Source organism: Hypanus sabinus, chromosome 12, assembly GCF_030144855.1.
Source record: "Hypanus sabinus isolate sHypSab1 chromosome 12, sHypSab1.hap1, whole genome shotgun sequence".
Lineage (NCBI taxonomy): Eukaryota > Metazoa > Chordata > Chondrichthyes > Myliobatiformes > Dasyatidae > Hypanus > Hypanus sabinus.
Window position 1 is genome coordinate 52241676 of NC_082717.1, and position 7496 is coordinate 52249171.

Genomic DNA, 7496 nt, shown 5'->3' on the forward strand with positions numbered 1-7496 from the left:
CTGAGATTAGTCTCTTTGTTCATCATTAGTCTCTTTGTTTCCTTGCATGCTTTTTCACATCCTTCTGACCACCCCCACTTTGCCTCTGCAACAGTACATTCAATGGGTGTAGCACTGTAGTAATGTTTGGGAGAAATGGGTGGTAGCAGTTTCCCAGACCCAAGTATGACCTGGGTTGTGACACATTTACTGGTTTGGCTGCCTGTAGCACTGCTTCAGTTTTCACTTGTGACTTATGTAAGCCATGCTTGTCAATGACATGTCCACGATATGAGATTTCATTCTTGTAAAATCCACATTTTTCTCTCTTTGCACACAGACCATACTCACTCAGCCTGGTAAGCACTTTAGCAAGGTTCTGGAGGTGCTTTTCACCATTCTTTCCTGTCACAATGATGACATCAGGGTAACATTATGTTCCTGGAATATCTTAGAGCTCTTGGTCTAGTACTCTGCTAGAGCTGATGCGATACCAAAAATGAGAGTATTATACTGGATCAGTCTCTTGTGAGTGTTGATTGTGAGGAACTTCCTGCTTGACTCCTCAATTTGCAGATCGGCTTGTGACAAGTCAATCTTTGGAAGTCTCTCCACGCCTACTAAAGATGCAAAATTATCTTTGATTTGAGGCAGGAGATACTGCACAGTATGCAACACAGGGCTGATGTCACTTTAAAGTCCCCACATATGTGAACAGCTCTGGCCTTCCCTTTCTTGATCAGAGGGCAATGGGTGTGGCCCAATTGCTCCACTCAACCTTGGAGAGAATACCAGATATCTCCAGGCTCTGATGTTCAGCTTCCACTTTAGCACTGGATGCGCTTTATTGAATCTTAGTGTTGCTGCATTATCCAGTTCAATTCTGGCTTCATGCCTCTGAGTTTACCAATACACTTCTGAAACACATTCTCATTAGCATTAAGCAGCTATGACAGTCTCTGGTTAGTGCTACCATTTCGGTTGCAGTTACTTGTTGATGACACATTGAGAACTTTGATTGTATGCCAGACTACTAGTTAGAGTTTTCTCAACCATTCACATCCAAAACCTGCTGGCCTTTCACTTTTCAAAACAAAATTCTAACTGCTCTGTTGGCCTCCATACATCACATTCACTTTCCGTTTGCCATTTGGAGACATTTTTTGACTGTGTAGCTCTTTAACATCAGAAGCCTGTTCTAATGGTAGCTTAGAAAACATTCAGTTGTAGTCGGCCTCTGAAATTATAGGTAAAGCTGACCCTGTACCCAGCACCATTTTTAGTTTTACACCAGACACATCTATTGCAATCTGCTTCAGTAATGCTCTGCAGTTACAGGCATGATAGCTCAGCCTTTTCAGACTCAGTGCTGTCAGATTCAGTTTCACATTCAGTCACCCTCTGCAATTGTTTAATTTTGTTTTGAAAATTTTCACTCTATGTCATTTTTCTTGTGCTTTTTATCTGAGTTGTGCATTCTCTCTATGTGGCCCTGATGTCTGCAACATTTTCTGCAAAATTTTTACTTGAACCAACAGTCATTTGCATCATTGGAAGTTTTGCCACATTGATGACATTTTTGGCTATTTGCACCCTTCAGGGACATTTTGTGCATTTCACATTCTAAACTCTTTTTATGTAGTTCTGCCACATCCTTTCCTGCAGTCTCCAATGATATGAACTTTCAAAAATCATTGGATGCTGGCAAGGTGCTAGAGGACTGCAAAATTGCAAATGTCACTCCACTCTTTAAAAAAGGAGGAAGGCGACAGAAAGGAAATTATAGTCCAGTTAGCCTGACTGCAATGGTTGGGAAGATGTTAAAAGTCAATTGTTAAGGACAAGGTGATGAATTACTTGGTGACACAGGATAAGATATGACAAAGTCAGCATGGTTTTCTTAAGAGAAAATCCTGCTTGACAAGCCTATTGGAATTCTTTGAGGACATTACAGGTAGGACAGATATAGGGGATGAAGTAGATGTTGTATATTTGGACTTTCCGAAGGCTTTTGGCAAGATGCCATGCATGAGGCTGCTTACCAAGTTAAGAGCCCATAATATAACAGGAAAGTTACCAACATGGTTAGAGCATTGGCTGATTGGAAGAAGGAAACGAATGGGAATAAAATAATACCTGTCTGGTTGGCTGCCAGTGGCTAGTGGTGTTCCGCAGGGGTAGGCATTGGGACCACTTCTTTTTATGCTGTATATAAATGATTTAGATGTTGGAATAGATGACTTTGTTGCCAAGTTTGCAGATGATACAAAGATTGGTGGAGGAGCAGGTAGTATTGAGGAAACAAGTAGGATGCAGAAGGACTTAGACAGATTAGGAGAATGCACAAGAAAGTGGCAAATGAAATACAATGTTGGAAAATGCATGGTCGTGAACTTTGGTAGTAGAAATAAAGGTCCGGACTATTTTCTAAATGGGAGAAAATCCAAAAATTTGAAATGCAAAGGGACTTGAGAGTCCTTGTGCAGAATACCCTAAAGGTTAACTTGCAGGTTCTGTTGGTGGTGAGGAAGGCAAGTGCAATGTTAGCATTCATTTTAAGAAATCTAGAATACAAGAGCAGTGATGTGATGCTGAGGCTTTATAAAGCACTAGTGAGGCCCCACCTTGAGTATTTTGTACAGTTTTGGGCTCCTCATCTTAGAAAAGATGTGCTGGCATTGGAGAGGATCCAGAGGAAGTTCACAAGGATGATTCCAGGAATGAAAGGGTTATCATACGAGGAACATTTGATGGCTCTGGGTCTGTACTCAGTGGAATTTAGAATGATGAGGGTGGCTCTCATTGAAACATTCCAAATGTTGAAAGGCCTAGACAGATTGGTTGCGGAAAGGATGCTTCCATGGAGAGTGTAGGACAAGTGGGCACAGCCTCAGATAGATGGGTGCCCTTTCAAAACAGAGATGCAGAGAAATTTCTTCAGCCAAAGGGTGGTAAATTTGTGCAATTTGTTGCCACATGCAGCTGTGGAAGCCAGGTCATTGGGTGTATTAAGGGCAGAGATTGGTAAGTTCTTGATTGGACATGGCATCAAAGTTGCAGGGAGAAGGCCAGAAAATGGGGTTGAGGAGGAGAAAAGTATCAGCCTTTTGAATGGCAGAGCAGACATGATGGGCCAAATGGCCTAATTCTGCACTTATGTCCTAGGATTTTATGGTCTTATAATATTACAATATTCAGTGCCTGTTCTACGTTAGGCTCTTTCTGATAGTACCCCTTTTGAGTGCTTTGACAGTGCATGCCACACACAAGCCTGTCCCTTAACACACCTGAAAGTCCATCTCTAAAGTCACAGTAATTGGGAAAGTTTGCACGCTTCTGCAGTGTATTCAGAAATGCTTTCATCCTTTGATTGGTTCATTTTGTGAAATCTAAATTTCTCAGTTATTACTAATGGTTTTGTACTCAAATGATTTTGCAAAATTGCAACAATTTCGTCAAATGTCTTGCTTGCTGGCTTTTCGGGAGCTACTAAGTTACATAAGAGACTGCATGTTCTAGCACCCATTAAACATCCACATCATTCTCATTATTATACAGTTCAACCCTCTCGATATATGACTCCCAGCCCTCATGTCAATATCAAATTCATCAACATTCCTGACTAAGACCATCATCAGGTTATTTTTACTTCAGTTTCGCTAGTTGTGCATCTGTCACTATGCTCTGATACTCATGTGCCCTTTTCTCGCATCTTTGACCATCTTCTCCGTATTGGTTCACTCTTTTCTCTTGTTGTCATTCTCCCTTCCTCCAGGTTCTGTCATCTCATAACTGCTGGTGCAGCTGGTAATGTTCACTGACATTCAGTTCTGTTCTTGTTGGCAATTTGTTGTGTCTGTACAACTACATAGCAATCAAATAAATAAAGGCCGACACTCAGAGAAGTTAATGCATACATCACTTTGCAGACAGAACAATAAATCCATGCGCATGTGTAAGTTATCAGTCAATCATTAGTGCTAAGGAGGGTCATTGTGCTCAGAGAAATAGATCCATACATTACATTTCCCCTCTCACCTTAAATGCACATCCTCTTGTAATATGCATTCTTACTTTCCGATCAAGATAACTGATATTCCAACACTGCTGATCATGAATTCATAAATTTCTTTACAGTCTCCCCTCCACTTCCATCACTCCAAAGAAAACAACACTTGTTTCATTATAGCACTTGCCCTCTAATCTAGACAACATCCTGGTAAACTTACTTTTCATCCTCTTCATAGCCTCCATATCCTTCCTATAATGAGACAACCAGAAATGAATACAATACTCAAGATGCAGCCTAAATAGAGCTTAATTAAGTTGCAACATTACTTCCTGATTCATGAACTAAGTTTCTTAACTCATAAAGGTAACCTTGCTATATACCTTCTTTACCATCCTATTGGCTTGTGTGACCACTTTCAGGAAGTTATGGACTTGGATCTGAAAGTCACTCTCTATATCAAATTGTAGACATTTCTAATTTACTGTCATCAGTGTAAATTAAATTACTCCATAAATATAATAGTTTTGCTTATATCAGGAATAAAGAATAATCTTCAACAATTTTAAATTTCATACTGGGGTTCAGAGGGTGCAATATTAATACTAAATATTATTCTTCTCTAAAGCCATTAAATGGTCACTTCTGCACCACATGGTCAAATGCCTTCTTATCTGGAAGACAATCAGAGTAAACCACCATTAATGAAATACAAACATTTGTAGATTCTCTCTTTTTTATGATAAGCTTCCCCTGCAATGAACTGTGCTCTCTAGGAAAAGGATTATATTTCTGCAGCAATTGAATTACATTCAGTCAAGTTCCACAACCGACTTTGGAAACAAAAACAACCTCATAATGTTCTTAAGATGCAGAAGAAATGGAAATCCAACGTGGGTTGGAAATAACATACCATGTTCATAGCTTCATTGCAGTCTGGTTCAGGAACTGCAAGGCATCTGAAACAAGATCCTACAAAGGATTGCGAGGACAGTGGAGAGGATCATCAGGGTCGCTCTTACGCCCATCCGAACTACTTCTCAGGAGTGCCCTTGGCAGTTCTGGCCACTATGCGTAGGAAAATAACTAATATTTATCAATATGAAGGGAGTTTACATAAATTAAATGATAATTTGTCCACCAGAGGCATTACAGAATATGGAAAAAATAATTTTTACTGAGGACTGTGAATATAAATTGCCATCAATTTGACTTGTATAATGAGGAACTTTGAACTTTAGTTTTACAAACAAATTTTATTGCCTAGTAATGATGGGGGTAATAGGTGTAAGATCATAGATTCACTTTGATTTCATTAAATGCCAGGATGATCTCAGTTGGCTATTAGTCTCTATGAGCTTCTATGTTTCCATTATGTATTACAAGATAATAATTCCTATTCATATAACTCCTATGTCTTGTACATCCTTTATTTTTATCTAATTCCTCTATTCGGTCTAATAGAGAAAATACATATGTCTGATATTACCGGTAAGTTAGAAAGAGACCTTTTTGGACTCTATTTTGATTTCAATATTGATGAGTCTGGTAAAAAGATTTATTTAGTTGGGAGGTATCTAGCTCATAACTGGTTCAATAACAGTAAACAACTGATTCAGAGTCATTGACACTTTTAACTTCTGGGTAGATTTGAAGTTAGGCAACACCCTTCTTTTGACCACTTCTCTGTGGCCAATTTGAAGAACATACAACAGCTAGCATCAATAAATAATTTTCATAAACATTACTTTCAGATCAAAAAATGAAGCATTTCGATCTTGCCACACTAAAGTGAGACAAATACCAAATTTTGTCATCACATTTTCAGAAAGCATGACCTTTGGATTATTAATTTTGCCCTAATGTCTGAACATGAAGCTTTCTGGATAGAAAATTTATATTAAGATGCTCCCTTAGGGATCCATTGACATCAGGGCTGATAAAGAGGTTGCAAGTTTTAAAGGATGCAGCTGGAATTTTTCTACAATCTTTGTGATTGCAGTTCCTTGCCATCTTTCTTTCTGATTACTTCCAATAATGCCGTAAGTATTTTATTCAATCTTGCAGCAGCTTATAAACTTTAACTACATTTGTTTTATGTGTTTGAAAATACATAGTATAAATTTAACATGTTATTCTCAGAGATAGGAAATGATAAAAAGATTTCTTAAATAGTTTCTTACTAGAAAGACAATAAAGTTCTTATAATCAGATAATAGCTTGCTCCCAATAACTTTCTCACTACTTGGAAAATAAGGTGAAATTGTCAGGAACCATGTAGAGCTACATATGTCATGCAACCAACAGACAGTTCATTACGGATATGCCAGCTAGTTGTGCAGCCAAAATTTTCTGTTCTGTTCCTAAGAATCCAAGAATGTTCTTTAATTATCTGAGCTGAGGGGCCTGAATGACCTCATATACTGCCCCTTAATTTTACACTAGCTAAAGCTGGTGAATCGAACATGAGCTCATTTAAACAAAAATTGATGTCAATTTTAATTACTATTTTAATTAAAGTTGGCAACCATTTTTGTATAAATCAAAGTACATGGCTTTATTCACATAAAATAACTACTCATGATTTAATTAATTTATGTAAGCTTCTGTAAATTTATTTTTATTTGTATTTGTTTATTTTATCTTTTAGTTGCTTAAGTATGTCTTGGCTGATTCCATATATGTCTGACAATAGCGGTTGTCAGTAGGCCACCAGGCAGAGTCTCTCTTTGCACTACCTGAGGACTAGTTGTCAGTTGTGGCCCACTGCCCCTTAAGGAATAACAAGGTGCATTCAATAAAAGCATATGGGATCAAGGGGTTAGAGAAAGGGTGAGATGTGGGCCAGGTCCAGTACAATCCCAGTCATGATCATTAGGATGGTTTATGCATACAAAATCATGTTGCTTTTACTTTATTCTTAGTTTTTATTGTAATATATAAATCAAGAATAAACATGAATTATTCATAATTATATGTCTGTTTCCAGTATTATTGAAATTGTTAGCTCAAATGAACTCCAAATAATTTATCATTTTGATAGCTGAACAGGTTACATGTAATAACTGTGCAATAAATCGCATCGTCTATTATTTAAAATAAAATAATTTTATATGAGAAATGAGATGCTTTTTTCTACATATTTGGTTTGCTTGCATAAACTGAAGTTAGTGAAGCTTGGGTTTCATCCATTAAGAACATCAATAAAATTATTATTCCTATTTTAAAGTCCTTTGTTTTATTTTTTGCCCTGACATTCTGCCTGGGTAGAAATAAGTCTAGCTGGGGTCCCTTTTGTAAAATGTAGACTTGTTCTTCAGTACATTGTGTGCACAGTTTGATGGCTTGTGTCAATGTATGTTTCCCCCTTCACTTGTTTTGCAATTTGTGAGCTCTGCCTATAACCACCAAATACTCCCAATGTAATCTCTAAGATCCAAACTACATATTATTTCACATTGCAACTTCAATGCAAAGGCTAATTTTACTTACCGGACTTGACGGGAAA

General features: G+C 37.7%; 1 long non-coding RNA gene across 1 annotated transcript; it reads right to left on the reverse strand.

The window, feature by feature from the left end:
• Positions 1–3704: 3704 nt before the first annotated feature.
• Positions 3705–4988, reverse strand: LOC132402490 (uncharacterized). Its single transcript, XR_009514921.1, has 3 exons — positions 4902–4988; positions 4209–4240; positions 3705–3843 (listed from the first exon to the last, which is right to left on the reverse strand). It is a non-coding gene; the product is annotated as an uncharacterized LOC132402490 (long non-coding RNA).
• Between the last annotated feature and the right edge of the window lie 2508 nt (positions 4989–7496).